At 41.2% G+C, this 24768-nt stretch overlaps 1 protein-coding gene across 4 annotated transcripts in view; it reads left to right on the top strand.

Annotated features, from left to right (window-relative positions):
- The window catches only part of PLAC1 (placenta enriched 1), a 201761-nt gene that overhangs the window by 161944 nt on the left and 15049 nt on the right, over positions 1-24768 (top strand). For 3 of the 4 annotated variants that reach the window (XM_055267644.2, XM_055267645.2, XM_055267643.2), the window contains one exon: positions 2695-2766. The exons of the other annotated variant lie outside the window; for it this stretch is intronic. The gene's annotated coding sequence lies outside the window, so the exon portion shown is untranslated. The remainder of the gene's footprint in view (positions 1-2694; positions 2767-24768) is intronic. 4 annotated transcript variants of the gene reach the window in all.

Below are 24768 nucleotides of genomic sequence, written 5' to 3'. Positions count from 1 at the left end.
TGGAGCACAGAAAGATAGCCACACCCTTTGAAGTTAGCTGGGAGCTTACAAAGGGCCGTGTTGTTTCCACTAAGGAAGAATGATAGCCCTGCATAATGGTGTCCTTATTCTGTAAACCCCAGACCTTGTGCGATGAGGGGCAAAGGGGGAGGAAATGGTTGGCAAAACACATACTTTTAGCTTGCTTACTGGTCAATATGGAAGGTCTTCCCTAGGAAGATGGTGTGGTCAAAGTCAGGGGTCTGTTTCAACTCTCTTCCAAGGATGATTGCTAAATCATATCAAGATACCTTTTTAATTTGATGATGGCTGATGTAAGTTTCCAAATGCTCACATCTTCTGTCATATTTGATGTATTTCAGTGAATCATGCCACAAGCTGAGAGGCTCTAGAGATGAAAGGCTAATGAGAAAAAATGGATGAGCCCATTGTTTTACATCAGAATGTGAATGGTGATATTTCTGAGTAGTGGGATTCCTGTCACACCAAAGAGGAAGTCAGTAGGCTAGCAGTAGCTGCCAAGGGCAGCTTATTGGACAATTATTAGGGAACGGAATCCTAAAATTGAAATTTTAACATAGCCTTGATCAACTTTGGAATGCCTATGGTATTGCATCATACACATGCTTATGTCAGGGACCACTTCCAAAATTCTGACTCATCTCCCAGGCCAATGAAACCATTTCAGCATGTGAATTACACCCCTGGTGTCGTCCAAGGGAATTTTTGTCAGCCCTGGTGCCCAGGACTGATTCCATTAGGCCTAGGAGAAGCTGTGTGGTGCAACAGAAAGAGCCATGAGGAGCCCTGAGCTCTAGTCCTAGCTCTGTTGCCAATTAACTGTCATTCCAAGTGAATCTTTTAGTGAATCTGTGTCTTGGTTTCTTCAGCAGTTAAAAAGAGACAGTTGAATTTGATGAGTTAGTCTCTTACAGCTTTAAAAATAAAAATACATGTTTCATAGCTTGGCATTCAACAAAGAATTGTGGATATGTAAGTAATCTAATTTTATAATTTTCTTTAGGTATGAAAGGGACCTTAAACATTGTATAGTCCAACTCCCTTATCATACAGATGTAGAAACCAAGGTCCAGAAATGGGAAGGGATTTGATCAATTAGTGCAGAATTAGGGTTAGAGATCAGGTTTCTGGATTCCCAGTCCAGTGCATTTTCCACTACATGTATTTTTAAATCAAGTAATACCTGAGCATGGTTTAAAACTATCAAATAGGCAGCTGGGTGCGGTGGCTCACACCTGTAATCCCAGCACTTTGGGAAGCTGAGGCGGGTGGATCACGAGGTCAGGGGATCGAGACCATCCTGGCTAACACGGTGAAATCCCATCTCTACTAAAAATACAAAAAAAATTACCCAGGCATGGTGGCGGGCACCTGTAGTCCCAGCTACTCGGGAGGCTGAGGCAGGAGAATGGCGTGAACCTGGGAGGTGGAGCCTGCAGTGAGTGGAGATCACGCCACTGCACTCCAGCCTGGGGGACAGAGCAAGACTCCGTCTCAAAAAAGAAGAAAAAAAATATATATATAATAATACAGAGAGCTGATAATAAAAAACAACAGTTCTCTGCCCCACTCCTCCCCATCCCCAGTCCCACTCCTCAGAGGCAACCATTTTTTAACAGATTCTGTTGGCAATTCATCTGACAGTTACTTCTGAATCTCTAAATATTACTCTGTTCCCATTCTTGATTTATCCATTTTGGACATTATCTATTAACTCTCTGTTATAAAAATGGAAGATTTAGCCACATAACATTACTCCCAACTGCCTCTCTTTCTTCTGCCTCCCCATGGTTGATAGCATTATTTTATGAGATTTTTAAAAATTCACTTTTTAAAATAGCATGCTATTTTAAAATTTACTTTTTTGGTGTACAGCTCTGTGAGTTTAGGCAAATACATAAAGTCATGTAACTGCCACCGCAATCATGATATGGAACAGTTCCATTACCCCCCAAATCCCCTCATGCTACCCTTTGTAATTGGCTCCTCCCTTTACCCCCTACACTGATCTGTTTTGTTGCTACAATTTTATCTTTTCCAGAATGCCCAGAAATTGAATAATATGCTATATAACCCTTTGAGACTGACTTCTTTCACTCAGTATAACTATTCTGAGATTCATGTATGTGTTGTTCATTCTTTTGTATTGCTGAATAGTACTCCACTGCATGGATGTACCACAGCTTATCCATTCGCCAGTTGCAGACCATTTCAGTTGTTTCCGGTTTGATAGCATTATTTTTAGTTATTCTATTGGTGACTTTTTAACTGAAAATCATATACTGAAACCTCTACTTCTTGCACCATCATCCACTATATAGTAAGTAGGGGTCTTCCTTTTCAGAATAGTAAATGCTTTGGACTGATTGAAAAACATAATACTTTCATTTCTTTAGTCACAGTTTTAGATGGATTTAATTTGAGGGTGTGATTTTTCATGGGGGTGGGAAGGTTTGTTCAAATACTGTCCAGCAGCCCTATTCAAGGCTACAGCCATTCTAAATGCCTCCTGTCACATAGGGGGCCTTCTCTAGTAGCAGACATGCTTGTTGCTGGGAAGATACGCATGTACTTTCTGTTCTGACCGTTGCTAACTCAGGCAGTAGTTTTTGGGAAAAAGACCTTTCTTCATGTGGATTTCAGCTTTTGTCTGTCATGCTTTTTCTGTTCCAGCTGCCTTCACCAGTGATCACAAAGCCACATTTCAAAGGAAACTGACAAATTATCCCCAGCTGCCAGAAGGAGGTTAGTTTTCTGTGTGTTCAGTGTCCCCCTTCTCTGATAACCAACAGGTTAACTTTCTAAAGGGAACTGACAAAAGCAGAAATTGTCCTTTTACCCAAATGAGTTGTGATTGTTGATTTTTTAAAAGATGTGGATTTGTAATATTCCTCTCCATTCCTACTCTAATTTATACCAGGAAATAGAGTGTAAGTGATCACAATGGAACCTCTATTGTTTGCAAGATTCATATTAATGCATTCTGGTTTTTTAAGTGCTTACAAGATCTAAATTAATTTTCGAATTAGCTAGCATAGTGTCTTTACTCAATGAGTAGCCATTTAAGGGCTGAATGATGTCAGCCCTGGCCATAGAGATTTATGTGTTGTTACATTTCATTTGCATTTTTAACCATCTTTGTACATGTGTTATGCATCTAGCACTTATGCTGTATAACAGGAGAGAGTCTAATGCCTAGCACAGTACACTACATATAGTAGGTGCTCACTAAATGCCATTTGAATTGAAATGATCCAAAAGAGTGTCATGTATATATGATGGTAAAATATTCTGTGTTAATGCAGTGAGTCAGGCATTCTCAAACACTAATAGGAATGCAAATTGGTACAACTCTCCCACAGCGCAACTTGGCAAAATGCTCGAAAGCCTTAACAATGTTCTTATCCTTTCACCCAGTAATTCTCCTTCTAAGGATTTATCCTAAAAGGAAATAGAGATGCACAAAAAAATACAAATACATGGAAATTCACTGTGGCAATATTTAAAATAGAGAAAAAGTGGAAACAACTTAAATTGTCCATACTATGAAATCCTATGCAGTAACATTTATACTATGAAATGCAATGTAATTATTTAAAATCATGTTTAGAAGAATATTTAATGACATGAGTAAATGCTTACAGTCTAAGTTAAGTGGGGGAAAGGAGGATACACAAACATACAGTGAAATCCCAAGTGTGTTTGTGTGTGTGTGTGTGTGTGCAGAAAAAAAAATGACTAGAAAGAAATGATAGAAATATTAACAATGATTAGCCAGCCATGGTGGCACATGTCTGTGGTCCTAGCTACTCAGCAGGCTGAGATGTGAGGATCCCTTGGACCCAGAAGTTTGAGGCTGCAGTGAGCTGTGATCGCACCACCGTGCTCCAGCCTGGGTGACCATGTCCCTAAACAACAAACCACAAAACTATAATTATCCCTATGTTGTGGGATTATGAGTCATTTTCATTTTCTTATTTTTGTAATGAGCTTATCTTACTTTAAAATCCAAATTTTTTTAATTTGAAGGAAGTAACTACTACTTATGCTAGAGGGCTGACATTCATAAAATCCTAGTAATGAGATGTAGAACCATTTCTCCAACTAGTGTCAAATCTTCATCCTTAAAAAAAAAATGAGATAGAGTCTCACTCTGTTGCCCATGCTAGAGTGCAGTGGGCTGATCATAGCTCACTGTAGCCTCAAACTCTTGAACTCAGTGTCAACTCTTCAGATGCCATGAGGATGGTAACGGCAGTGGTCAGTTTTTAGAAAAATTAAATAAAGCCCAGAAGTCATTTCAGATTTAAATGCTCTGAGGGGTGGGGTACAGTGGCTCATGCCTGTAATTCTACCACTTTGGGAGGCCAAGGTGGGTGGCTCACTTAAGCCTAGGTGTTCAAGACCAGCCTGGGCAACGTGGCAAAACCTCGTTATACAAAAAATTAAAAAATTAGCCAGGTCTGGTGACATGCACATGTAGTCCCAGCTACTCTGGAGGCTGAGGTGGGAGGATTGCTTGAGGCCAGAAGTTCCAGACCAGCCTAGGCAACATAGGAAGACCCCATTTCAACAAAGAAAAAACGTGAAAAATAAGCCAGACGTGGTGGTATATGCCTGTAGTCCAAGCTACTCAGGAGGCTAAGGCAGGAGGATCGCTTGAGCCCAGGAGTTCAAGGCTGCAGTGAGCTGTGATCACGCCACTGCACTCCAGCCTATTATTATTTTTGAGACCCTATCTCAAAAATAATAATAATAATGCTCTGAGCCTTAGTTTGATATTGAAAGGAAAATATGTTTATCCTTTCTCTAGGCCTAGTTAATTTTCATCCTTCTCTCTCCATCCCCACCCCTTTTTAAACTTTCCAGATCTGTGGAACAAATGTTGAGCAAACTGGAAATAAATAAAATCCAATGGCTTTAAGATACCACAAATCCCTCCCTTCCTGTGTACTAATGGCTACCTGCCCATTCTACTCCCCAGAGTGAAGGGCTAGAGTCAGCCAAAATGGAGGCTTTTCTGATTCAAGCATGAAAAATGCAAATGCTCAAAAGATAGAAAAACTTAGGAAGTCTGAAAAGATTGAGACACAACATGTACAACTCTCCCTCCCCTAGATTATTAGCTTCACGTGATATAAAATGTTTGGCTCTGCTGGGGGAAAAACCCAATCATAGAAGGCAGATATATTAGTCTGTTCTCATGCTGCTCTGAAGAAATACCCAAGCCTGGGTAATTTATAAAGGAAAAAGGTTTAATTGACTCACAGTTCCACATGGCTGGGGAGGCCTCAGGAAACTTATACTCATGGCGGAAGGGGAAGCAAACATGTCTTTCTTCACGTGGTGGCAGGAGAGAGAAGTGCTGAGTAAACGAGAGAAAAGCCTCTTATAAAACCATCAGATCCTGTAAGAACTCACTCACTATCACGAGAACAGCATGAGGGTAGGCACCCCCATGATTCAATTACCTCCCACCAGGTCCCTCCCACGACACTTGGAGATTATGAGAACTACAGTTCAAGATGAGATTTGGGCGGTGACACAGCCAAACCATATCAGCAGATGTATTAAGGACAGTTCATATTTCAAAGAAATCACACAATCCTAGACCTTTAGATCTGGAAGGAAAATATTCCAGCAAGTATAGGGCTCCTTCCAAATACCAGATACTATGCTAATCCAAATGTTATCTCATAAAAAACCACCTACCATCGCACCTCATTTTATACATGAGGAAACTAAAGCCCAGAGAGGTGTTATTAACTACCTTAGCTCACATCATTTGTTGGCTGCTAAGTTGTGATAGTTCCCATATCTTCTGGAGACTCTCAAGTGAAAAGATGGGTTTTTCTAGTATAATCTTTCCTTCAGCTCCAAATATTCCAAGTTACGTACTGTGTACTTGTGCTTGGATGTTTTGCTAACAGCTCAAGTTAATCAGGTACAAAGTCAAACTCGGTGTTTCCCTCATCTTCCTGTCACCCAGGATCTGAACCAAAGTCTGTTTTGCTTTTTACTGAATTTCATCCCCCACAAACAGTCTGTTAATAAGTCCTGTCAATTTTTTCCTTCAAAAACTACCTCCAAGGTCCTAACATACTGTCAAGGCAACTCAACCTCTACCTCCTTAAAGAAACAACCCTTCTCGACCACTTCAGCTATACTGCTGCCTCTCTTCTGGCTTCATACAGCACTTTTAATCTGCATCACACAGTTTAGTTTAGCACTTGTCATTCAGGGGCAATTAGCATGTGCTCAGCAGCATTCATTCATGCAACAAGCATGTATTGAGTGTCTACTATATTCTACACCCTGAAATGGAGAATTCACTTTTCTTGTTTTCCCAAATAGACATCAAATACCCTGAGAGTCGAGGCCACATCTTTCTTCATAGTTTCTTAAACATCCAGTGCAGTTCTGGGCACATACTGAAGACTTGTTAGTTAAAGAGCAGTACAGACTCAAGGAATCTGTCACCAGTTCAGCAGCTGACGAGCTCAGCTCAGGGTACACTTTAGTCTATAGTTCTGCTTCAACATCTCACAAGCTACACAAGTATGATCCACTCATTGAACAAAGACAGCGTATTAAAATGTGAGTTTTTAACACCATACCTTCAGAGATAAGTAATGAGATTTAATAACTAATCAGAGATGTGGGATCCTAAAAGTCAACTTCTACTCTTAGAAAGATGGAGTAGATGTACTTTTCCCTATTCCTTTCACTAAGTACAACTATAAACCCTAGTTATTATATATACAATAAACATAAGACAATCAAGAAAGGTAGAAGATAGGCTGACTAAGGACCTTGAGACTCAAAGAGTGACATGAGTTCGTGAGTTCCCTGAGCTTTCTTTTTGCCTCAAATATCCCAGACTGGCTGCTAGAGAAGCTAGAAATTCAGAAACACCAGTGGGAACAGATTTTTCTAAAGTCCCAACAAAAGCCTACTCTCTCTAGCCAAAGGACCAGAAAAGGGGCATCCTAGAAAGATAGAAAACTTTTAGACCATTACTGCTCTACTGTAGCCAAACACCACAGGAAAAACTGTAACCCTCACTTCCAACTGTCCAAGCAAAGGCTGAGTGGCGAGCCTGAACTTCTACCCCAATTTGGCAGTAACAAGGCAACCCTTCCAGTTTTTTCTACTAGAGCAATGTCAGAAAAAAACCACTAAAACATAAGGTTTAAATAAGATCCAGAGTCTCATGACATAATATCCAAAATGAACAGTATTCAATTGAAAATCATTCATCATACCAAGAACCAGGAAGATTTCAAACTGAGTGAAAAAGACAGTCAATTCATGCCAACACTAAGATGACTGAGATAGAATTATCTGACAAAGATTTTGAAACAGCTATCATAAAAATGCTTCAATGAGCAATTACAAACACGCTTGGAACAAATAAAAAGACCAGAAAGTTTCAGTAAGCACATAAGAATATATAAAGAACCAAATGTAGACTTCAGAACTGAAAAACACAATAACCAAAATGAAAATCTCAGTGAATAGGGTGAACAACAGAATGGAGGGGACAAAGGAAAAAAATCAGTGAACTTGAATATATAACAACAGAAATTATGCAGAGAGCAAATAGACTGGAAAAAAATAACAGTCTCAGGGACCTGTAGAATTATTACAAAAGATATAACATTCATGTCATTGGAGTCCCAGGATGAGAGGAGGAGACTAGGACTGAAAAGTATTTCAAGGAATAATGGCTGAAAATTTTCCAAATTTGCAAAAGACATACAGATTCAAAAAGCTTAGAGAATCTCAAACATGCTAAACCCAAAGAAATCCACACTAAGACATATCATAGTCAAACTTCTGAAAACTAAAGACAAAGAAAACAATCTTGAAAGCAGACAGAGGAAAAACAATGATTTGGCCAAGCAGAGTGGCTCGTGCCTATAATCCTAGCACTTTTGGAGGCCAAGGCGGGTGGATTGCTTGAGCCCAGGAGTTTGAGATAAGCCTGGACAACATGGTGAAACCCCATCTCTGCAAAAAGTACAAAAATTAGCCAGGTGTGGTGGTGCACACCTGTAGTCCCAGCTACTCGAGAGGCTCAAGTAGGAGGATCACTGAGCCCAGGGAGGTAGAGGCTGCAGTGAGCCATGATCATGCCACACTGAACTCCAACCTGAGTCACAGAGTGAGGCTCTGTCTCAAAAAAGAAAAGAAAAACAATAATTTGACAGAGAAACTGATAAGCAATTATTTAAATGGCAGTTGATTTCTCATCAGAAACCATGTGACCAGAAGGAATTGGCACATTTTTCAAATGCTGAAAGAAAAGAACTAAATCCTATATCCCACAAAAATATCCTTCAGGAATGAAGTGTGAATCAAGACATTCTCAGATGAAGGAAAATTAAGAGAACCTGTCTCCATCAGAGCTACTCTAAAATAATAGCTAAAGGAAGTTATCTAAACAGAACAGAAATAATAAATCTTGGAACATCAAGAAGCAAGAAATAATACAATAAGCAAAAATATGATGAACACAATAGACTTTCCTTCCTCTTTGAGTCTTCAAAATTTTGTTTGATGGTTGAAGCAAAAATAATAATACTGTCTGATATAGTTCTAATTGCATGTAGAGGAAATATTTAAGTTGATTATATCATAAACTAGGGAGATAAAGAGATATTAACAGAAGTAAGGTTTTTATACTTCACTCATACTGGCAAAATAACATTACCAGCAGACTGTGATAAGTTATGTATATACAATGTAATACCTAGAGCCACTCAAAATCTATACAAAGATATACACTCAAAACCACTACAGATAAATCAAAATGTTACAATATTCCCAAAAATATTCAAATACTCATAGGAAGGCAGGAAAAAGAAAACAAAATTAAAAATAAAATGGCAGACTTAGATCCTAACATATCAACAATTACATTTAATGTATATAAGGTCTAAATACACCAAATAGAGGCTGGCAGAGTGGATAAGAAAAAATGACCCAACAGTATGTACTCTACAAGAAACCCACCTTAAATATAATGATATAAGACGACTGAAAGTAAAAGGAAGGAAACATATTTATCATGCAAGCATTAGTCAAAACAAAGCATGAGTGTCTATATTAATATCAGATAGACTTCAGAGAAAGAAATTATCAGAGACAGAGAGGAACATTATATATATATATATGTATATTATATATATAAGTGGCTCAACCCACCAAAAAGATGTAGCAATCCTAAATGTTCATGCACCAAAAAACAGAGCTGCTTCTGAAGCAAAATATGTGAAGCAAAAACCAATAGAACTGAAAGAAGAAGATCCACAAAGCCACAATAGTTGGAAATTTCAACACTCCTCTCTTAACAGTTGATAGAACAACTAGACAGAAAATTAGCAAAGATATGGAACTCAATGATACCATCAATAACAGGATCTAATTAACATGTATAGAATACTCCATCCAACACAAGCAGAATACACATTCTGTAGAACATAGAACAAGATAGACCATATTCTGAGCCATAAAAGAAACCACAACGAATTTAGAAGAATTGCAATTGTGCATAGTGTGTTCTCTGACAATAATGGAATCAAATTAGAAATTAATAACAGACAGATAACAGGAAAACATCCAAATGCTTGGAAAATAAACAACATTCTTCTAAATAATCTATGGGTCAAAGAGGAAGTCTCAGGAGAAATGTTTAAAATACATTGAACTGAATTGAAAAATAAAACTATAATATTTCAAAATTTGTGGGACACGGCAAAAGCCACATTGAAAGGGAAATTTATATCACTAAATTATACATTAGAAAAGAGGAAAGGCCTCAAGTCAGTAATCTAAGCTTCCACCTCAAGAACCTAGAAAAAGAACAAATAAACACAAGGCAAGCAGAAGGAAGGAAATAATAAAGATAAGAGTTGAAATTGAAAAAAAAGGAAAACAATAGAGAAAATTAATGAAACAAAAACCTGTTCCTTTGTAAAAAAAATAAAAAATTTAATAAAATTGACAGACCTCTAGCAAGACTGATCAAAAAGAGAGAGAGAGAGAGAAGAAACAAATTACCAGTATCAGAAACAAAACAGGGGATACTACTACAAACCCTGCAGACATCAAAAGGTTAACAACTTTATACACACAAATATAACAATGAACCAATTCCTTGAAAAACACAAACTACCACAATTCACCCAATATAAATACAGGTAGTAGCTCCATAACTATTAAGGAAATTAAATTCATAATTTAAAAACTCCCCAAACAGAGATCTCTAGGCTCAGGTGGTTTCACTGGAGAATAAACATTTAAAGAAAAAGTAATGCCAATTGTACATAATGTCTTCCAGAAAATAGAAGTAGAGGAAATATTTCCCAATTCATTTTATTAAGCTAATATTACCCTGATACTAAAATCAGACAAAAACAGTAAAAGAAAACTGCAGACCAATATCACTCATGAATGCAAATGCAAAAATTAATAACAAAATATTAGCAAACAGACTTCAGCAATATGAAGGAATTACACACCATGACCAAGAGAGGTTTATTCTGTGTATGCAAGTCTGGTTCAATATTTAAAAATCAATCAATGTGAACCACCATATTAACAGCTAAAGAAGAAAAATCACATGATTATATCATTTGATGCCAAAAATATGTTTGACAAAATTCAGCATCCATTCATGATAAAATCTCTCAGCAAACAGGGAATAGAGAGGAATTTCCTCAACTTGATAAACAGCATCTGCAAAAAAAACCCTACAACTAACATTTTACTTAATGGTGAAAAACTGATTGTTTTCACCCTTAGATCAGGAAAAAGGCAAGGATGTGCACTTTCACTACTCTTATTCATCATAGTGCTGGACATTCTTGCTAGTACAGATAAGTCCAGAAAAGGAAATAAAAGGCATACAGATTAGAAAGGAAGAAAGAACATTTTCTTATTTTCAGATGATGTGATGGTCTGTATAGAGAATACCAAGAAAACTTTTTTTAAAAAAACTCCTAGAACTAATAAATGAGTTCAGCAAGGTCAGGAGATACATACACAAACAAAAGATAAGCATACACAAATCAATTGTATTTCTATATATTAATAATGAGTACATAAACACCAAAGTTAAAAATACAACACCATTTATAATTGCTCAAAAAAGACTTAGGTGTATATCTAACAAAACACGAATAAGACTTGTATGTTGAAAACTACAAAATGCTGAGGAAAGAAACCAAATATCTAACTCAGTGGAGAAGCATACCATGTACTTTAAATGCTTTAAATCCATTTTAAAGATTAAGCATAAAGGTGTCAATTATTTCCAAATTGATATACATGTTTAACATAATTCCCATCAAAACAGCAACAAGATTTTTGTATAATTTTATGTCAAATTTATACAGAAAGTCAAAGGAACACAAATAGCTAAAGCAAGTTTGAAAAAGAAGAATAAAGTGGGAGGAATCAGTTGACCCTATCATATATCTACAGTAATCAAGACTGTGTGGTATTGGTAGAAGGACAGACACATAAATCAATATAACATAACAGAACCCAGAAATAGTCCCATATAAATATGGCCAACTGACTTTTTAAAAGATACACACACAATTCAATGGAGGAAAGATAGCCTTTTAAACAAATGATGATGGAGAAATTGCACATCCGTGGTAGGGAAAAAAGAACCTTGTAGTACTCATGGTTCTCCAGAGAAACAGAACCAAAAGGATGTGTGTGTGTTGGGGGGCGTGTTTAGAGAGAGAAAAAGAGACTCAGCGCTGGGCGCGGTGGCTCACGCCTGTAATCCCAGCACTTTGGGAGGCTGAGGTGGGCGGATCACAAGGTCAGGAGATCGAGACCATCCTGGCTAACACGGTGAAACCCCGTCTCTACTAAAAAATACAAAAAATTAGCCAGGCGTGGTGGCGGGCGCCTGTAGTCCCAGCTACTCAGGAGGCTGAGGCAGGAGAATGGCATGAACCCGGGAGGCGGAGCTTGCAGTGAGCCGAGATCACACCACTGCACTCCAGCCTGGGCGACAGAGCGAGACTCTGTCTCAAAAAAAAAAAAAAAAGACAGAGAGAGAGATTGATTGATGATTGATTAAGGAATTGGCTCATGGAATTGTGGAAGCTGGCAAGTCCAAAATTTGCAGGGTAGGCCAGCAGGCTGGAGACTCAGGGAAGAGTTAATGTTGCAACTTGAGTTCAAAGGCAGTCGGCTGACAGAATTCCCTCTTCCTCAGGAGAGGTCAGTCTTTTCCTTAAGGCCTTCAACTGATTGGATAAGGCCCACCCCCATTATGGAAGGTAATCTACTTTACTCAAAGTCTACTAATTTACATGTTAATCTCCTCTAAAAAACAAAATACCCTCACAGCAACATTCAGAGATGTTTCACCAAATATCTGGGTACTGTGGCCTAGCCAAGTTGACACATAAAATTAACCATAACAAAGCTCAATCTAAGACTCATACTTTATACAAAAAGTATCTGAAAATGGATGATGGAGTTAAACATAAAAACTATTTTAAAATGTTTAAATAAACAGTAGAAAATGTTTGGGATCTAGAGCTTAGGCAAAAAGGTCTTAGACTTGATACCAAAAGCACAATACATGAAAGGAAAAATCAATAAATTGGACCTGACCAAAATATAAAACATTTGCTCTGTGAAAGAAGATGAAAAGACAAGTTATATAACATAATGGGAGAAAATATTTGCAAACCATACATCTGACAACTGACGCATATCTAGAATACATTAAGAACTTCAAAAAACTCAACAGTAAAACAAAATCCAATTAGAAAATGGGCAAAGGACATAAAGATACGTTTCACCAAAGAGGAAACATAGATTGTAAAGACATGACAAGATGTTCACCATCATTAATCATTAGGGAAATGCAAATTAATACTTCAATGAGATGTCACTATATACCTATTAGAACAGCTGAAATTAAAAAAAAAACAGTGACAATACCAAATATTGGTGAGAATGTAGAGAAACTGGATCTCTCAGACAGTGCTGGTGGGAATGTGAAATTCTACAGCCACTCTGGAAAACTCTTTGGCAGTTTCATATAAAACTAAACATGCAATTACCATAGGACCCAGCAATCATACTCCTGGGCATTTATCCCAGAGAAATGAAAACTTATGTCCATACAAATTCTCATACATGATTGTTTACAACAGCATTATTTGTAACAGCAAAAAACTAGAAACAACCAAAATGTCCTTCGATAGGTGAATAGTTAAACAAACCATGCTACAATAAAAAAGAATGGACAATAACTTGGATGGACCTTAAGGGTATTACCTTGAGTGCCAAAATTGTTTGCACAAAGATCTCCACTCCTCACTCCTCTGCCATTGCAAACATTCTAGCTTCGATTCATTGGGATTCAAAAGACAAATTGGCAAAAGAAGCACCCGAGTGATTTCAATTTTGTAGCAGTGTATAAGAAGTGGCAATCTCTAAGGCAATGTTTCTTAAATATTATTATCCCATACCTGCAAGACACACGCATTTACATATGTGTACGTGTACACACATGCACACACACACATTTCCAAGATGACAGATTTTCACGTAATGAGATTTTTGCCTGTATTGATTCATTTTCAAAGATGAAAGATAGAGACCTACCTGAGCTGTGCTCGAATGAGGGGAAAGGGTGATGGTTGGTAGTGGCATAGGGAAAATAGGAGGGAAGAAAGGAAGATAACACAGAGTTGCATGAAGAGGATTGTGCTGACCTGGGCTCCAGCTCTGTAGTGCTGGTCTTGGACATGTGCTATCTTCCCCATCTGCAGCCCCAACTCTTTGTCTGACAACTGATGTTAAAATGTCTCTTCTGGCGAGGTGTGGTGGTTCATGCCTGTAATCCCAGCACTGTGAAAGGCTAAGGGGTTGGGGAGGCGGGTGGACCACTTGAGGTCAGGAGTTCGAGACCAGCCTGGCCAACATGGTGAAACCCGGTCTCCACTAAAAATACAAAAAACTAGCTGGGCATCCTGGCTTGCGCCTGTAGTTCCAGCTACCCAGGAGGCTGGTGGGAAAATCGCTTCAACCTGGGAGGCAGAGGTTGCTGTGAGCCAAGATCACACCACTGCACTCCAGCCTGGGCAACAGAGTGGGACTCTGTCTCAAAAAAACAAAAAAGTCTCTTCTTCAGGGAGGCCTTGCCAGATCCCGAGAATAGGTTAGATCCCTCTGTTATGCATTCTTTATTATAACACTTGCATATAACCCTTGCATCATTTATCGCAAATGTAATTACACATTTTTTAGATCAACTATCTAATACTAAGTAATGATGTACGAGTTTATCTATTACTTCGTGTCTCCCATTTGGGACTGTAAACTCCATTAATTTAGAAACCCTCTGTTAGTTCCCTTTTTGATATTCCCAGCACCTAACACAATACTGGTCCAATGAAGGTGCTCAGTACATATATGTTGGATGAATGAAGCCAGGTAACAAGACCCTGACTGACAAACATAGTCATTCAAAATCATGTTAAGGAAAAATAAACTTTCATTTTTTATTTATTTATTATTTATTTATTTATTTTTGAGAAGGAGTCTCACTCTGTCGCCCAGGCTGGAGTGCAGTGGCGTGATCTCGGCTCACTGCAACTTCTGCCTCCCAGGTGGAAGCAATTCTCCTGCCTCAGCCTCCCGAGTAGCTGGGACTACAGGCACGTGCCACCACGCCCAGCTAATTTTTTGTATTTTTTAGTACAGATAGGGTTTCACCATGTTAGCCAGAATGGTCTTGATCTCCTGACCTTGTGATCTGCCTGCCTCAGCCTCCCAAAGTGCTGGGATTAGAGGCGTGAGCCACCGCGCCGGCCCATTTGTATTTATTTTCTCTCTTACAGAGGAAAAACATCCCTATCCCACATTGGATAAGACTGAATACCTACAGGGATGCCCTGGAATAAAAAGTACTGTTTGACTACATGGACTAATGATAGGAAAGCAATGGTTTCCTACCCTTTGAGTCTGGGGGTCCACTGTACTTTTTGTTGTTGTTGTTGTTGTTGTTGTTGTTGTTGAGACAGAGTCTTGCTCTGTCACCCAGGCTGGAGTGCAGTGGTGTGATCTCGGCTCACTGAAACCTCTGTCTCCCTGGTTCAAGCAATTCTCCTGCCTCAGCCTCCCAAGTAGCTGGGAGTAGAGGCATGCCCCACCACGCCCAGCTAATTTTTGTATTTTTAGTAAAGATGGGGTTTCACCATGTTGGCCAGGCTGGTCTTGAACTCCTGACCTCAAGTGATCCACTCCCAAAGTGCTGGGATTACAGGCATGAGCCACTGCGCCCGGCCCCACTGTATGTTCTTTGAGGTACAGAATCCCAAGCCCTGAATCTTCTTCACATGAAAATGCAGACATCAGTACTCATGTATCCATCATTGGAGGGGTTTCTTTCAACCCACCAAATATCCCTTGAAATCATCCAGTAGAGCTCAGGGGTTGATGGAACCATTTGCTACCCAAGCTAAAAATTACGATTTCCATACCCTATACTTATTTTCCCCAAGGGAACAAGCGAATTAGGCAAGCACAAAGGATTTGAGAGGAGGCTGCACTTTAGACTTTGACTTTAGGACCCCAATATTCTTCCTCAGGCTTCTCCAGGTTTCCAATTTCCTGTCACTCACATTGGAGCCCCCCCTGCTAGCCAGTTAGGAAACAGAGATTCCACCAGTGGGAGAAACTGGAGGGGTGGGGGAACATGCTCAAGGTCAGAACACTTCAGGGACAAGTCCAACCTGTTTAGCCTCTCACACATAAGCTTGCCTTTTCTTCTCAACATACCATGATTTAGTGCCAGGCCACCTAGGTTCCCCGCATCTCCTCCACCCAGTCCCTTCAGGGAAACAGGGTCCTTTCTGGCTGAGTTCCATGTTCAGTATCCAGTGCTCTCGTCATAGCCACCTGACACCAGAGCTGTTGCTCAACCCCTCCCTTGATCAGATGCCCTGTATTGCTTGAATTCATTTTTCTCCCTGGGCCCCTAAGTCAGTCAAATTTTTCCCCAGCTGTTCTTCTGCTCTCTGCTACTCTTGATTGAATTCATCCCTTCTCTCAAATGTCTCCTTCTTACTTCCTCCAGCTCGTGTTTTCTCCATCCTTCAGTATTCTCCAGGCTCCTCTCTCTCCTGGCCAGTGGTGCTCTGGTGAGATCATTTTCTTCACAGCACCCTCACCCCACATCCATCCTGGGCCTGCTCCCCAGCTGTAGATGCGGTCATTTATTCACCAGCATTTTGCAATCACCAAACAACCACAGGTTCCTGTGGGTTCCCCACACAAGGAGGGTCTAACTACAGCACACACAGAACAGAAAAGAGGGTTCTACGGGAGGCAGAGGTTGCAGTGAGCCAAGATCACGCCACTGCACTCCAGCCTGGGCAACAGAGCAAGACTCCGTGTCACAAAAAATAAATAAATAAATTAATTAATTAATTAAATAAAGGCTTCTAGAAAAAAAGGGTGTGGCCGGGCGTGGTGGCTCACGCCTGTAATCCCAGCACTTTGGGAGGCCGAGGTGGGTGGATCACAAGGTCAGGAGATCGAGACCATCCTGGCTAACACGGTGAAACCCCGTCTCTACTAAATATACAAAAAAAAATTAGCCGGGTGTGGTGGCGGGCGCCTGTAGTCCCAGCTACTCGGGAGGCTGAGGCGGGAGAATGGCGTGAACCCAGGAGGCGGAGCTTGCGGTGAGCCGAGATTACGCCACTGCACTCCAGCCTGGGAGACAGCGAGACTCCGTCTCAAAAAAAAAAAAAAAAAAAAAAAAAAGGTGCATGATTTAGATGTTACCGAGTTTGAAGATGAGAGTATTTTTCAGCAAAACAGCTAGAAAATCGCTAGCTTTCCCCCTAAAGAGGGGGTAAGCAGGCCAGGCGCGGTGGCTCACGCTTGTAATCCCAGCACTTTGGGAGGCCGAGGCGGGTGGATCACGAGGTCAGGAGATCGAGACCACGGTGAAACCCCGTCTCTACTAAAAATACAAAAAAATTAGCCGGGCGTGGTGGCGGGCGCCTGTAGTCCCAGCTACTCGGAGAGGCTGAGGCAGGAGAATGGCGTGAACCCGGGAGGCGGAGCTTGCAGTGAGCCTAGATCGCGCCACTGCACTCCAGCCTGGGCGACAGAGCGAGACTCCGTCTCAAAAAAAAAAAAAAAAAAAAAAAAAAAAAGAGGGGGTAAGCTAATCAAATCATAGTTAAAGAAAATCTATTCAAGGGTGTTTTTATATCACTTTCCTATATGCATCCTCTTTGTATATAAACTTTCAAAATGTTGTGAGAAAGAATACAAGTACCAGAACCTTATAAATTGGGCTTTTCTAGGGTCAATCACATTTTCTAAGTTGGGGTAAAACTGTACCAGTTCATAAAAATAAGAAATATCTTGACAGTTGTTTTATTCTGCATGAAACGTGCCCTTTTTTTATAGTTTGGAGGTTATGAAGGGAGGCAACAGAACAACATCGAGTTTAATCCCTGTCCCCTTCCCTCGCTGCCTGCCTCATTGAAAGCTAGTGGGTCTTATGAACAACCTTAAGATGCCTGCGAGCCACGGCAGAGGCCACCATGAATAGCACTTGAATGAAGTGAGAGAAAAAGGAAAATTGGGGAGCATCTTACTGGTGCCATCTCCCCTACTTACCATTTTCTGTGATGTACCTGGGCCCTCTCTTCATGAAATTGTTCTGGAGAACTGAGGGATTTAAAGGGCTACACCTCCCTAGAGCAGTCTGCATCTTAACAGGATCTACAAGTGGAAGCTGTTTTTTTTTTTTTGAAACAGGGTCTCGCTCTGTCAGCCAGGCTGGAGTGCAGTGGCACAATCATAGCTCACTGCAGCCTCAAAATCCCAGGCTCAAGCGATCCTCCCAGCTCAACCTCCCAAGTAGCTAGGACTATAGGTGCCAACAACCGTGACCGGCTATTTTTATTTATTTATTTATTTATTTATTTATTTATTTTTTAATTTTTTTGCAAAGACAGGGGTCTCATTTTGTTGCCCAAGCTGGTCTCAAACTCCTGGCCTCTAGTGATCCATCCTTCCTCCTCGGCTTCACAAAGTGCTGGCATTACATGCCCCAGCCACCACACCCAGCCCATAAAGGGAGGCTTAAGGAAATGTCTGACTTCTGTGGGGAGAGAACCAGCTGTGGAGTGAGCTCAGCTTGGCCTTGACTCCTGGTCACTTACTAGGATGTGACCTGCATGAGCAAGTCATCCAAAGTCTTTAGGCCTCAGTTTCCTCCTCTCTCACATGGGAATAATAACAGTCCCTACCTCAGAACACTGTGAAGCCTACATGAAGCAAGGCTCACAAAGCCCTAAGTGCAGTGCCTGGCATGTTGTTAGTACTCCATAAATGTTAATGAGGGCTGGGCGCGGTGGTTCATGCCTATAATCCCAGCACTTTGGGAGGCTTAAGGCGGGCAGCTCACTTGAGGTCAGGAGTTCGAGGCCAGCCTGGCTAACACGGTGAAACCCCATCTCTACCAAAAAAAAAAAAAAAAAAAAAAAACCACAAAAATTAGCTGGGCGTGGTAGTGCACACCTGTAGTCCCAGCTACTCGGGAGGCTGAGGCAGGAGAATCACCTGAACCTGGGAAGCGGAGGCTGCAGTGAGCCAAGATCATGCCATCGCACTCCAGCCTGGGCGACAGAGTGAGGCTCCATCTCAAAAAAAAAAAAAAAAAAGAAGAAAAGAAAAGAAAAAAAGAAAAAAAAATGTTAGTGAGGAGAAGGAAGAGAAGGAGGAGAGGGAGAAGGCAGCAAGATGACCTTGGAGTCCCCTGAAAAGAAGAGGCCTAGCTGCCCTCTGCGGCCTTCCCCTACCACTCTTCCTTTCACAGCCTAATCCAAAGGTGGCTTCACAGCCCCTCAGGTTTAACAGCTGAGACTGTTTCCAAACTCACAGGTGTGCCGTAGTGAGCACCTGGGTGGAATGTTGCTCTCTGTTTCCTGCAATTACCAAATCGCTTTAAGGGGAATGCTGTACATTTTTTTCAAATGAAGTCTGTGCTTGTACTTGCTCACAGTGAATTTTAAAATTGAGGAGATGATGAGCTTGTTTACTAAATAAATATGTGTGTTTGGACCATTTGCCGTCTCCTCCCTCCAGATGCCCTCTCCTCCTCCCCTCGCTGTGGACTTCAAAAGCAGGGCAGGCGGTGGGGTAGGAAAATGCAAGTTGTTGGTCTTCTTGGACCCAACAATTATTTACAGAGCACAGGATTTACAGTCAGGAAGAATTTTTTTTTTCACAGAAATGGGCAAATCCTAGATGCTCTCCATGTATACAAACCTCCTTTCCAACAGTTATGAAAGGACATTTTACATTTTAAATGAGAGCCCTGTTGGCGGTACATTCTCAAATGCTAAGTTCCATCAAAACATCATGTTGAGGGGAAGGAGGGCACATGGCAATGGGCACCTTTGGGTCCCAACTTCTCCCCAGTAATGCTGTGACTCAGGAAGTTGGCAGGGGTCCTTCTTTTCACCCCTAGTTCCCTCCCCCAACTCCTTGTACCTCTGATGTCAAAGCATAAGCTGGTAACCTATACCGAGGGGGAGAATTCAACCCAGGGGCAGCTCAACTTGAACAGTTCTATCCAGAAGTCCAACTTTAAATTCTACCCCCCGTAGAAATAGTCCCATTCCTGCAGCTGCTCTCTACCAGCTGCCTAACCAGCTGCCATTGGACCAAAATTACCCCCACCTCAGGGTCCCCACCTCAGGACACCATAAACACACTCCCTGGCGCTCATTCATTAACCCATGAGCTGGGAGTCAGCTGTGGTCTTCACTATTTTTTTTAACTTAAACAATAAAGAGCAACTCACAGATATCCCTCACTCTCAGCACATGTGGAATGAGATAACAACAAAAGCTTGCTAAGTCAGACCCCAGAACCAACTCAAGGCAGAGATTATGTGAATGTGGAACTAATCAAGAAGTTACATGTGTTAGCAAGATCTGGCTTAATGGTTCTCTTTTAAAAAAAAAATTTTATTTTTTGAGACAGAGTCTCACTCTGTCACCCAGGCTGGAGTGCAGTGACGCAATCTCAGCTCACTGCAACCTCCGCCTCCTGGGGTTCAAGCGATTCTCCTGCCTCAGCCTCCCGAGTAGCTGGACTACAGGCGCGTGCCACCATGCCTGGCTTTTTTTTTTTTTTTAATACTTCTAGTGGAGACAGGGTTTCACCATGTTAGCCAGGATGGTCTCGATCTCCTGACCTCGTGATCGGCCCGCCTCGGCCTCCCAAAGTGCTGGAATTACAGGTGTGAGCCACCGCACCCGGCCTAAAATACTTTTTAAATTTTAAGTGGCATCATGAAAGGTGGAATCCTTGCCCCGTTTTTCTGATTCCTTGTTGTTTTTATTTATTTAGGGAGAAAGACGTTCTGCCTGTGTTTATGTGTCAGTTGCAGAATTTGTGGGTAACAGGAGATCAGGTGTGAAATTGAGGCTAGGAGCTCACATGGAGCAAGAGATAAATAATCCAGGATTCAAGATTCAAATCGCTGTTGCTTTTGTGGTGAGAGCTTGTCACACAGGCAATTCATTGTGGATTAATTTTCCAGTGATGTAGTAACAAAATCAGCACATCAAATAAAATATTTAACACCCAGGAAAAGCCAAATGCATATTCTGCGTATGTGTCCTTAAGTGGTATTTTTATGGAAGGAAATCTTATTTGAAACAAATGTTGGAACAGAAGTTGAGTTTATGAAGGGCACCGAGAAACCCTCACACATAAGGTTTTAAAATGTTGCCCAGAAAAAGCATAATCCTCAGTGTCAGTCCCTTGGATGGTCAGCGTGCACGTTCAATGCTCGTGTTTATCCACCTGTGTGCACAGGTGTCTTCACTCACTTGCAAATCCTTCACGTCAAAACCTGGTAGTCATATTGCTTACATGTGTTACATGGAAAATGGAAGTGGACTGGTGGGTCCTGTTGTCTAGCACCCTACTGCTTGGTCTCAGGACAAGAAGGGAATCTCAGAATGATGAATGGGGTTATATCTGGATACCCCTTGCTGGGCTGCCTGAGATCAGCATTTCTGCCCACAGCTAAGCAATTCAAGTGCTCTGACCCCAAAGTAGTGAGCCCCCAAGCTTCTGTCTGGATCTCTTGAAGGGAGCGTGTAGGGTGTTGCATGTGATCTGTGCAAAAGGAAGGAGTGAATTGGAGTTATTGAGTGAACCCATAGCCAGGGGAGGCCCCTGTATAGACAGATGTCATGGAGGCATAGTCAGGAAAAGTTTGCCATGACTCGGATTTCTTTCTCTGCCTGCCCGGATGCCTGCCTGCAGCCTTTTTTTTTTTTTTTTTTTTCATTCACTTGTACATACATTCCTCAAGTATTTACCGAACACCTATTTCAGGCATGGGCCTGGGCTAGCCAGGGCAGTAGTATACAGAAGTCGTTTGTTTTCTCCTCTCCCTCTCAATGGGTCTTCTCTCCTTCTCTCTCTCCCCATAATTCAGTGGTAACAGGGGTGGATGGAGGAATATCCAAAACTCGTCTCTGTAGGAGACATCTGCGCCAGGAATTTCCAGCAACCCCTGAGGAGAGTGGCAGATTGATGGGACTCTAGTTGGGACTAACCAGGGGGTGGAGGGAGGTGGGGGCGGAAAGAGCCCTGCAGCCAGGCTGTCTGCCTGAGCCTATTCTATAGCTCCCATTGATTGGACACTTGCTCTGTGCCAGGCCCTGTACGTGCAGTTTTTCAGACCTCATTCACTCCTCCAGTCCCATTGAGGTTGCTATTGTAACTGTCCCTATTTTATATGAGGAAACTGAGGCCAGGACAGAAAAGGGACTTACCCAAGGTCGCACAGCTAGGAAGTGACAGAGCCTCAATTCAAACTTAGGTCTGTATATCTCCAATTCCCTGGGCATTTAAAAAAAAAAAAAAACAACTCAGATGTGGTTTAGACGTCAGCAAAAAAAAAAAAAAAAAAAAAAAAAAAAAAAGCCAGGCAGGCGTAGTGGCTCACGCCTGTGATCCTATGCTTTGGGAGGCTGAGGTAGAAGCATCGCTTGAGGCCAGGAGTTTGAGTCTAGCGTGGGCAACATATCAAGACCCTGTCTCTACCAAAAAATTTAAAAAAAAAACAACAAGAAAACCCTCCTTATCATTATATCAAAAGTCGAGACATTTTAAAAAGAGAGAGCTTAGGAGCTTCTAAAAGGTGCTATGAACTCTGTTTCCATGTGTGGTTTAGTCTAATTTCTATATTCAACAGTAATAATTTTAATAATAACTAACTTATTGAGCACTTGCATGACAGGAGCTACACTAAACAGTTTTACACTCATGGTGTCATTTAATAATCATAACGACCTGATGCAGTGTTATCGTTATTATTATTATCCTCATTTACAAATGATGAAAACAGTGCTTAGAAAGTAATTCCCAAAGTTAGTTAGCACCGTCTTATTCCAAGTCTCTCTTGGTGCATCAAAGCCACTCAACTACTAGACTATCCTGCCTCAAACCCTCCAGGACCTCATTGCTTCCAAACTTCTTTCCCTAGACTTTCTTCTCACCTTTTTTTCTGTCCTTATAAGTCTGTCCAAATACATTGCACTCATTTCTGTCCCATGAGTGAGCTAAGTCATTGTCTCCTCCATAACTTTGCCTTTTCTCCTCACCCAAATCACTTCTTATCCCCAATATCCAATTAGACAGATCTGGAAGTTCCAAGGATGTGTCCATATAGGGAAATCAGAACAAGAATACTACTAACACCAAGTTTTCAGTCACCCTTCTAAGTTCACAGAATCTTAAGAAGTCAGCAAAACCATAAGCCCTTGTTCTTAAAAATAATCGATACTACTTAAAACTTGGTATTTATGTTATTTTATCTTATTTTATTTACAAACACTATGGTGACTTTAAAACTCAGTTAAAAAAAAAAAAATACTCCCCGAGGTCTATAATCTCCCACATACAAAATCTCTAAAGGAGAGGCTTAAAAGAGAAGTACTCCTCCCTGAAAATCAGACTATTTTATAAATAATGATAAGGTGGCCCTTTTGAAAGTATTGCTTATTTAGAGGCTGGGGATTTAAACTTAGATCACTAGTGAGGGTGTGTTCCAATTACCATATCCCTAGATAAACATGACCTTCTTTAATCAGCTCTTTGCTCCCTAGTTTCTTAGCAGAACCGCCAATGAGCCAGGGCAGCTGCCATTTTGTGCCAGAGTTTCTTTTTCCATTTTCCGAGGAAGCAAAGAATAAGGAATGCCTCACTTCCCTCCCCATTCCCTGTTTGGAGTCATGCCCTCTGAGAACTTATTCTATTTCAGCTTCTACCTCTACGCAGTCAGAAAAATGATTCCGAACAACCCATAGAATGAGCACCTGCTTCAGTTATTGTCCCAATGTGAACATGCTAATCCCTGGGTTTAGGCGAGGTTTGCTTTCCACACAAAATGGTCAGGCCCCTCTAATAGGCCAGGACTTCTGGTTTTAATACCCCAGTCTTGATTTCTAACAGGTGGGTGCCACAGTTGTTCAGCTCTTATTATGAGCTGGTTCATAGCTCGAACAATATAGGATTCTTCATAAAGAGTCTGAGAAACTGGGCCGGGCTCGGTGGCTCACGCCTGTAATCCCAGCACTTTGGGAGGCCGAGGTGGGTGGATCACTTGAGGTCAGGAGTTTGAGACCAGCCTGGCCAACATGGTGAAACTCCGTCATTATTAAAATACAAAAATTAGCCGGGCGTGGTGGCGGGTGCCTGTAATCCCAGCTACTCAGGGGGCTGAGGCAGGAGAATCGCTTGAACCCAGGAGGTGGAGGTTGCAGTGAGCCAAGATCCCACCACTGTACTCCAGCCTGGGCAACAGAGTGAGACTCCATCTCAAAAAAAAAAAAAAAAAAAAAAAGAGTCTGAGAAACCACCAGATGGTATTATTGGGGGGAAATAAACTCAGTTCCTTTCTTCAGCAACTGAAGCTAGTGGTTTTAATCAGGAATGAAGGGCGCTTTCACCCTGCTGCTTTCTTCAAACTCAGTAAGTGCCCCCCACCCTTTTTCCAGTTTTTACAAATTAAAATGTTTGTAAAAACCCAACTTATGTTAGGGAACCAGGGCTGCCTAGTTCTGGTTGTTTCCAACATGGCACTAATGAGACATTGCCCATTGACTCAGTCATTCGACTGTCTGTACTCTTTCCCTCCTTCCCATCCAAGCCCTGACATCCAGGTCTGGAGTGTCACAAACATTCAGGCTTGGCAAGAGAAGCCCATTCTTTTTAAAGACATGATGAAATCAGAAAGACACACAATCCCTGTCCTCAGAGTGGAATCAGGAATATGTGATTCTCCACTTCCATAACAAATGCAAGAGTTGGAGAATGTGTGGTACCCTTTTTCCATTCAGGAAGATTTATTGGGTGAGTCTACAGGCCATTCTTCTTAGTTTGGGGTTACCATATCTGGTGGCTTTGTACAGAAGCCATACACATTTCCCTCGTCAAAACAGATTGAGAAGGCCTGAATATACAGTGTGTCTCGAGGTTCACTGTGTTCTGGGTATGCACGCAGCCCACGGAATAAATGTGTTACATTGAAATAAGGAATGGCTGTGTGCTGTCAAGAAGTCTAAAATATAGAGAGTGATAAAATAGAAACAGTGGTCCAGAATTATCTACTCTAAATGCCCTTGAATTTCTGTCTCCCATTTA

This window comes from Symphalangus syndactylus, chromosome X, assembly GCF_028878055.3.
Source record: "Symphalangus syndactylus isolate Jambi chromosome X, NHGRI_mSymSyn1-v2.1_pri, whole genome shotgun sequence".
Classification (NCBI taxonomy): domain Eukaryota; kingdom Metazoa; phylum Chordata; class Mammalia; order Primates; family Hylobatidae; genus Symphalangus; species Symphalangus syndactylus.
This window is presented reverse-complemented; position numbering and strand designations above follow the sequence as displayed.